The following is an 8,887-nucleotide window of genomic DNA, read 5'->3' on the forward strand; positions in this document are numbered from 1 at the left end:
AGGACAGGAAGGAACATTTATTCATCGTTTGGTCCCCCCTTTTTTCCCATCCTTCTCCCTTTAGTTTTCCTTTTATTCCTCCATTACCAGGTTTTGTTTTACATTCCCCACTGAGCACTGATGATGTGGGAAGAAACCTAGAAACAGGTCTCATCCTAGATTTCAGAGTCCTTTTTTCCGGGGAAGAGACACAGGAGTGTGCAGCATGTGGCCGGCAATGGTATAGTTTCACAGGCTGGATCTTCTCTCCCAGTGGGATGGTGTTAGGATGTGAAGCCCCCAGGAGGAATGAGGTTGGAGGGTGAAGCCTTTATGATTAGGGCCTTCATTGGAAAGCCACTTTCTTCCTTGCTGTCGCAAAACACCTGACAGAAGTGAGGGTGTTTATTCTGGCTCTCAGTTTGTGGGAATCCAGTCCATCATGGAAGAGAGGCTGGAGTGAAGCTTGTGATATGGCTCCATATCTGGGACCATCAGAAAGCAGAGAGCACAGACCGGAAGCTGGACTGGATCACAACTCTCAAGGCTGGCCATTCCCCGGTGATGCATTTCCTCTAGTAAGGCCCTGTCTCCTAAAGTTTCACAACCTTCCGAAAGCAGTGCCAGTAGCTGGGCACCAGGAATTCAAACGCATGAGCCTGTTTGGGTTGGGAGGCATTTTTGCAACCAAGCTATAGTAGTGGCCTTATGAAGAGAGTCCCTGGAGAGTTGCTTTGTCCTTCCTATTGCATGAGGATGCAGTGAGGAGGGCCTCACACGAATCAGGACACGGTTCTTTATAGAAGCAGATATTAAGTGAGTCCTGTCTCCTCAGTCAGCCAACAACAATGCATGTTTTCGCATTCAATTAACAATTAATGAATATCATTGACTGACTATGACGGAGCTTATATTTGACCACATCCTGTCCAGGTAATGAAGGAGAACTGCCAAGTCACCAAAGGCGCTGTTCTGCCCAGGCTGTGGGGAAGACATTGTGGGAGTGTGTCTTATTCCAGCAAGAGATTATGATGTGTCTGAAAGATTGAAAAGAGTGAACAAACACTAGTGAACCTAACGTGACCATACAAAGTACAGTTTGAAATACAAGCCTGAAGAAGTGAGGAGAAAGTTTTATGTAATTTCTGAAAGTAGATTTGAGACTTGGATGGACTGTGAAAGTTCACCTGATATGAATTGTATCTTGAATTTTTTCCAAATAAAGAAGTTTCTGATGTTAAGGAGATAGCTTGGTTAATAAAATGGGTGTAAACACAAGGACATGAGTTTAATCTCTAGAATCCACTAAGAAAAAGAAGGAGGAGGAGGAAGAAGAAGGGGAGAAGGAGGAGGAGGAAGAGCAGGAGGAGGAAGAGGAGGAGGAGGAGGAAGAGGAGAAGAGCAGGAGGAGGAGGAGGAGGAGGAGGAGAAGGAGAAGGAGAAGGAGAAGGAGAAGGAGAAGGAGAAGAAGAAGAAGAAGAAGAAGAAGAAGAAGAAGAAGAAGAAGAAGAAGAAGAAGAAGAAGAAGAAGAAGAAGAAGACGACGACGACGACGAAGAAAAGCAATATGTGATAGTATGTGCTTGTGATCCCAGTGATGGGGAGGTAGAAAGAGGTGAATTCCTGGGTTCATACTCTTCCTATACCCTCCTGAGCATGTTGAGAAAACACCCGACACTGGATACTTTCCTCAGTGTATTCCTCTGGGAACATGCCACTAGACCACAGATATCCTGATTTCCCTGGAGGTTCAGAGGTTCCAGTTTCTGCAAAAGGATTTCCTAAGAAAATAGCCTGCAGCCAAAGGCTTATCCCAGAGTGTTTTGTTTTGCTTTGCTTTAATGAGGTCCCCACTCACTTGTCTGGAAGAAGTGGCTTCCTGACACACAGAGTTATTCCATTGTGGGGTTAGCAGTGACATGTGAGGCTCTGTCTGCAGGTGACTATCTGCTGGGTAGGACATTTGCTTTAAGTTACTGTTTCCATGTGGAAAATAGAAGTAGCTCCCTCCTCATGAGGCTGCTCCAAGGGAAAACTTTACAGAGGGCTTTGATCCACTTGGAAAAATATAATACACAAAAGAAAGACAGTTCAAGGTTGCTTGTCCTTATTCATCCACATGGTAGAGATTTTGTGAACATTTTTGGATCTCTTCCATTCATCAATCATTTACTACAACGTTCAGAACACGAGGAAGAAAGTAATGAGTCACACCTGGTCTGAGGTACCCATCAGTTGTTCACGGGCACAAAGTACATACAGTTACTGTGTTCACTTAGGCAATCTCAAATGCTAGCCTGACTCTGGAAATCTAACAAAGGGCAGCAGAAGGCAAAGAGAAACACAGATTTAAGGTCCGCAAAGCGCATTTCCTAGTTAGGGGATATTTCTCCAGGCAGCGGAAAGTAGAGGTCGCAGTTAAAAAGGGCCCTTGGCTGTGCCCTAGTAATCTGAGCCCATCAGATTGGAGCACCAGGAGCTCCAAAGCACCAGGCTGTGCAGACCACCAGTTAAACTGAGGTGAGGCGCTACAGTGAAGGAGGATGGAATGGGGGAGACCGCAAATGGTCAGAACAGCGCTTCTCAAAGGGTAGCTCCCTACTCCCCACACCACATCAGCACTGTGGGAACTAGCTAAAAGCTAACTCCTGGCCCATTCGAGACTTACTTGAAACTCAAATGGTGTGTCTTGGAATTTGCATTTTGAAGTTTTTTTGCTTTTCGTTTTTCTTTTAAATTTTTTTGAGATACAGTTTCTCTTTGTAGCCCTGACTGTCCTGGAACTTGACCTGTAGACCTGGTTGTCCTTGAACTCAGAGATCTGCCTGCCTCTGCCTCCCAAGTGCTGGGATTAAATGCCAGTGGTGGGATTAAATACCACCGCCCAGGTGGGAATCTGCATTTTAGCAAACCTTCCAGCGACTCTGAGGAAGGCTACAGAATAAAAAGCAAATATTTTTTCCTCACATGTACTCAATTCCCAGTCAATCCCCAATAAACCAGGTGTGGCAACTCACATCTGTAACCCCAGCATTCAGGAGGTGAAGGGAGGAGGATCAGAAGCTCCAAGTCATCTTATTGAGTTCCTTGTCAACTTAGACTACTTACCACTCTGTCAAGGTCAAAGAGGACGAGGAGGAGAGGGAAGGGAGGAAGAATGAGAGGAGAAAAGGGGAGAGCAAAGAAAAGAAGAAAGGACTATGGTGCGAACAGAACCTTCTGGGCTTATGTAGTTGGCTATGATCCTCATCATAATGGAGGGAATTTAGCCTTTGTGTTTCTCTCATTTCCTTCTCCTTCTCTCATTTCCTTCTCATTACCAGCTCCTATAGCTGCTGTGTAACTATAAAGAGAAGATATTAGTTGGGTGGTGCTGGCGCACGCCTTTAATCCCCACACTCAGGAGTCAGAGGCAGGCGGATCTCCATGAGTTCGAGGCCAGCCTGGTCTACAAAAGCTACTTCCAGGATAGGCTCCAAAGCTACAGAGAAACCCTGTTGGAAAAAAAAACAAACGAAGAAAAGAGTAAATATTATACTAATCTGACTAAGAGTAAGAACAGATACTAATCACAAGGATTCTCCCACCTTAAGTCAAAAGTTTTTTGTTTTTTCCAGACCAGGCCTGGAGGTAGCAGGCCACACACCTGTTGTTTACTACAGAGGCTGGCAACTTTTTTTCTGTCAAGGCTCAGACAGTAAATATTTTTAGCTCTGTAGTCCACATAATCTCTATCATTTGAGACAAAATCAGCCTTAGAAAAGAAAGCATGAAGCTGTGTTTCAATAAAACTTTATTTACAAAAGCAGTGGTGAATCTAGACTTAGTTCATGGACATAGTTGGACAACCCTTGGCATATAAGCTTAAAGATATCAAGGAAAACATTTTTATTATTTTCTTAACATTTCTTTCATAGCTTCTAATGGTTGCTAAGGCACCAGTCAGCATCACCCAGGAAGAACAAGGAAAAGCTGGATTAAAGGGGCGTTTGCCTGCTAGGGAGAATTTATTTACAGCATTGCTTTACTGTTGTTTGTTTGTTTGGTACATTGACATTCACAAAACATAAGGTTCTCTAGTTAGGAAAGATGAGGAAGCAAGCAGATCAAAGCCCCAGAAGCTGCCAGCACAGCTCCCTCCCTCTTTCAAATCTTTCCTGAGTCTTGGAACAGAACCGTGAAAAGCTCGGTGCAGGGGCTCAGTCGATAAAGACTCCTTAGCTTCTTGTCTCTGGTCTTACCTAACTTCACTCCGTTATTCAGCTGTCAGAGAAAAAAGGGCAACCTTCCAGTCCAATTTACAGAAAGGTGACTTAAAATTTCCAACCCTTGTTGAAAGAAAAGCACACACCACTCCAGACTCTTCAGCAACCCCTTTCATGTGTCTTGGAGTTTCAGGTGGAGAACAAAAGCCTGGAAGAGGCAGGCAAAGCAGGAAAGGGAACATGAAGCGTTGCTCTGGCTGCAGCAATGGTTAGCAGCGTTAGGAGAATGGAGTGGAGAGCTCAGAACAGCTACAGGCTGTGATTGTGTGTGATGGGTACCAGGATGACCTGCTCTGCTCGGCCAGAGGCTTGACGCCACCTGATCACTGATTCCAATGCTATGCCAAAGCATGTTTTTCAAAGACAGGGCTTCTGCTCAAAACCCAGGCATTAGAACATTTCCACTGTCTTCCCAACATAGATGAGATGAGAGCATGACTCCCTTCCCGTCCCCGTGTTTGTGTGTGTTGGGCATTGAACCCAGGACCTTCTGCATGCAAACAAGCACTCAATCACCGAGCTACATGCCCAGCTCTCTATCAATCTTTTAGGCCATCTGGTATAGCGGGGAAAGCCCGTTATCACCTTTCAGACCAGGGGACAGCCCCGTTACTCAGGGCCCTCCAATCTAACAGCTTCTCTAGCTTTGCTCTTTCTCCTCACTCCTTCCCAATTTCCCAGAATTCCTCTTTTTAGTAAAAACAGGATAGGATGAGAAAAAAGTGCCTAAGTCAGCACTGAATCAAATAGAGCTGACAGACAAGGACAGGGTAGTCCCCTCAAGCTTCCCCCTGTGGCTTGGGTGAGTATTCCCAGTTATTACACAAATTCAGCAGCTCTCTTTGACTTCCAAATTGGTCATGGCCTCTTCCTTTCCAGTACCCCACTGGCCTTGTCTCTCAATCTTGCATTATTTATTTACTCTTTTGTTGTTATTATTATTTTGTTATATTATTGTTATATATATATATATATATTGTTATTTTGTTATATTATTATTACTATGTAGCCCAGGCTGACCTTAAACTTGAGATCCTTCTATCTTAACCTCTCAGTTGCTGGGTTTGGACACCGTCATGCCTGTCCCAGTTCTGCATGTTTTTGTGATCCCTTGCTTGGCATGCCTGGTGTGGATTGAACTTTGTCTCTCTCCAAAACTCGTACTTGGAAGCACTTCCTTCTCAGATGTTGTAGGAGAAACCTTGAAGGAGAAGACCGAGGTTAAATGCAGGCCCAACAGTGGACTCTGGTCTGATAGGGCTACTCCATACAAGAAGACGGAGACACACCAGAGATCTGTTCCTTAGTGCCAGATCTACGTGAAGACACAGCAAGAAGACAGTCATACACAGGCAGGAAGAGGCTTCACTGGACTTCCACTATACCCTTGATTTTGGGACTGCTAGCTCTCAAAACTGCAAGAAAATAACTGTCTATGTTCAGTTTATGGTACTTTTAATGGATGAAGCTGATAAGCCAGAGGTCCTGAAAAGAGTGGATTTAAATGTCAGGTCTGGATATTGAGGCTCTAATTTGTAAATTTTATAAATGCTAATTTGTATTTAACTGTTGTAATCTGAACACTATTCCCAGATAGCCATGCAAACATAGTGAGGGGGGTAATTTTGATTGACAATTTGAGCGGACGTAGAGTGATCCAGGAGAAACACCCTCCCTATATGGAGGTGGCACCAGCCCGTAGACTGTGGTCCCAGACTGAAGAGGAGTAGAAAGTGAGTTGAGTGTCAACCTTCATCTTTTCTTGCTTCTTGACCTACTACCTCAAATTCCTGTGCCATGCCTTCTCTGCTACGATGGCTTGATCCCCTCAGACTGTGAGTCGAAATAACTCTTCCTTCCATGTTGCAGTGACACAAAGAAACTGACAGAAGTAAGAGGTATGTAGGCATAAGAGAACAACAGGCGCCCCTAGCCTGCATCTCACTCTGAAAGGTTTTCAGTAGGCACAAAAATCTTTTTAATGATATGGCAATCCCTTTCCTTATTCGTGGCTCAGCTGATTGACAACCCTGGTGCACCTCCTTCGAGGATTCCTGAAGTGTAGGTGGAGTTTTTGTGTCTTGGCAGCTGCTTGCTCCCAAATAACCATTCAGAGACTTGTTATTAATTATAGATGCTTGACCGGTAGCTTAGGCTTGTCTCTGTCCAGCTCTTACAACTTAAATGAACCATTTCTGTTCATCTATGTGCTTTTTCTGCATCTGCCTCTTCCCAGCATTCTCTCTGCCCCCAAAACCCTGTCTAGCTATCTACCAAATGGCTTTTTATTAACAACGAGAGCAACACATTGTATAGAAGGATTATTCCACAGCACTGAAAAATGATCCCCTTTCTGGGTCTCCATGGGCACAGCTTGTAACTGGACCCAAACACCTGGTCTTAAGTTTGGCAACAGTCACAATTATACTTTATTCTAACAATTTCCCAGTGAGCCTTACTATGTATTCAAACACGAAGTGCTTTGAGGATAGGAACCAGGTTCTGGGTACCATCATCCCCGAATCCTATCCATGGCCTGGCTCAGAGAATGAGCTCTAGTGTCTTTGCTAAGGGAGGAGAACAGCAGAACAGTGGTCCTCTGGGTCCTTGGCTACCTCTTGCCATGTGGGAGGGAACCTGCTTATCTCCACCAGACCTCAGCCTTTCCTGGATCCTTCACTTGCTTTCCATACAGCAAAGGGCCCTCAGCATGTCAGCAGCCCTTTGCTTTCATCCTCCAGATAGATCTAGCTTTGATACAGGTGGCCGGTGGGGCCCTGTGGAGGTGCCAAGGGTCCAAAGGCTCCTACTTGGAGACAGGGTTTCTGGGGACAATGGGTAAAGGTTTCAGCAGTATTTGACGCCTCTAAATTTTAGTCACATTATGGAGTTGAGGGGTGAATAAGAAACTGTTCGAGTTGGTTGAAACCCAGGGTAACAAGGATGTCTGGCAGAGAGCCCTGGCCTTTATGAGCCTAGCATAACTATAGGACAGGGTCGTAAAGGTTAATATCTTCCCATCTCAACCCAGGGTCAGCAAAGCTAGAAACAGAGAGAGCAACATTTAGAACAGAATCTGGCCACCTCGATCCCATGTTTCTTCTACAGATCTCACCTACCTGCTTGCTGCCTGTGCAGGTTTTCTCCCATGGCTCCTCATGGTTCAACGTCTACCAAAGAAATGATAAGAAAAAAAGAAAAAAGAAAAAAAGAGGGCTTATAACTGTGTCTCTCAACAACTGCATGTGATTGTGCTGGGTTTGCAAATGAGTGTTCCCATACATGAGGAAGGAGGTGCTGAACTTTCCCCAATGGTAGATTCAGGGAATTGGGAGTCATTGCCCTTAGTTATGTACCTGATAGTGATCCCACCGGGCTCCAGTAGACAGTCCCAATATAACAGTCACAAGATGGCTAAACTAAATGGGTCACAAAATCAAACCAGAAGTCGTGAATCTGGAAAAGGGACAGAGTTGGGTGTGGTATGGGTGAGTCAAGGAATCATCCTAAAATATTGTCAGTCAAGAGTTAAGCACAAATTTATAGCGTTGACTTATCAATATGCACAGATTTTCTTAATAGCTTTGGCCATGCTCTGAAGGGCAGGCTAATTTGTAGCCAGTTTTCTGTTCTGACATTCGGCCACATGGAGGCACCAAAGCACCAGCCTGGTGCCGTCAAGAGATTTCCCGCCTGTCTGTGTTAACTGCCGGTGAAGGCTAGTGCGGTCTCCAAGCTGCAGAGGCTTGGGCCTGATAGGGTGTCATTGAGAAGATTGCTCACTGCTTCTCAATATTTAGTGACCTCTGTGACTCTGGGACCACCGAATGCAATTCAGTCCTAGGAGCTGAAGCTGGACTGATACCTCACACGTCACATTGAGCTAATCTCTCCGGAGGAGTGTTACCTCCATGGTCCTAGAACTATTTACTTGTAATGCTCAGGGTTTGGACAAGACTCATTCCAAAGGAAACTTTCTGTCCTTAGTGTTTTTTTTTTCATCTTTTTTTTTATTTGAAATTTAAATTTTGAGTTTTCTCCCCAGCTTTGTAGAGCTGTAATCCCTTACAGCTTAAACTATGTAAGCTTAAGGGGAACAATGTGGTATTGTGATATGTGTCTACTGGGAAATGATCACCGCAGTCAAAGTAGTTACTGTGTCTGGTATGATTTCTGTGTGTAGTGGGAACTGTTCAGGCAAACTCAGACAGCTTTAGGCGCACAATACAGGATTGTCAGCTAGAGTTTGCCAGGTTGTGTACTAGCCCTTTGACTTATTCATTCCGTGTAATGGAACACTTTCACACTTTGGCTAATTCAGTGTGTGCAAGTATGTGTATATGTGTGCCTGTGTATGTGTGTGTGTGCATGCACATGCACGTGTGAACACATGAAGAGGCAAAAAAAAAGTCAGCTTCAAGTGTTCCTTGATCACTCTCTATGGTTTTAATTTAATTTTGTGTATATGTGTGTGTTTGTGTGTATATATGTGCACCATATAAGCCTGAAGAGGTCAGAAGTGGCATTAGATCCCCTGGAACTGGAGTTACAGAGGTTGTGAGCTGCTGTGTGGACAATGGGAATTGAATCTGGGTTCTCTGAAGAGGAGTAAGTGCTCTTAACCTCCGAGCCATCTCTCCAGC

The sequence above is a fragment of the Myodes glareolus genome, chromosome 14, assembly GCF_982192425.1.
Source record: "Myodes glareolus chromosome 14, mMyoGla1.1, whole genome shotgun sequence".
In the NCBI taxonomy this organism is placed as follows: Eukaryota; Metazoa; Chordata; class Mammalia; order Rodentia; family Cricetidae; genus Myodes; species Myodes glareolus.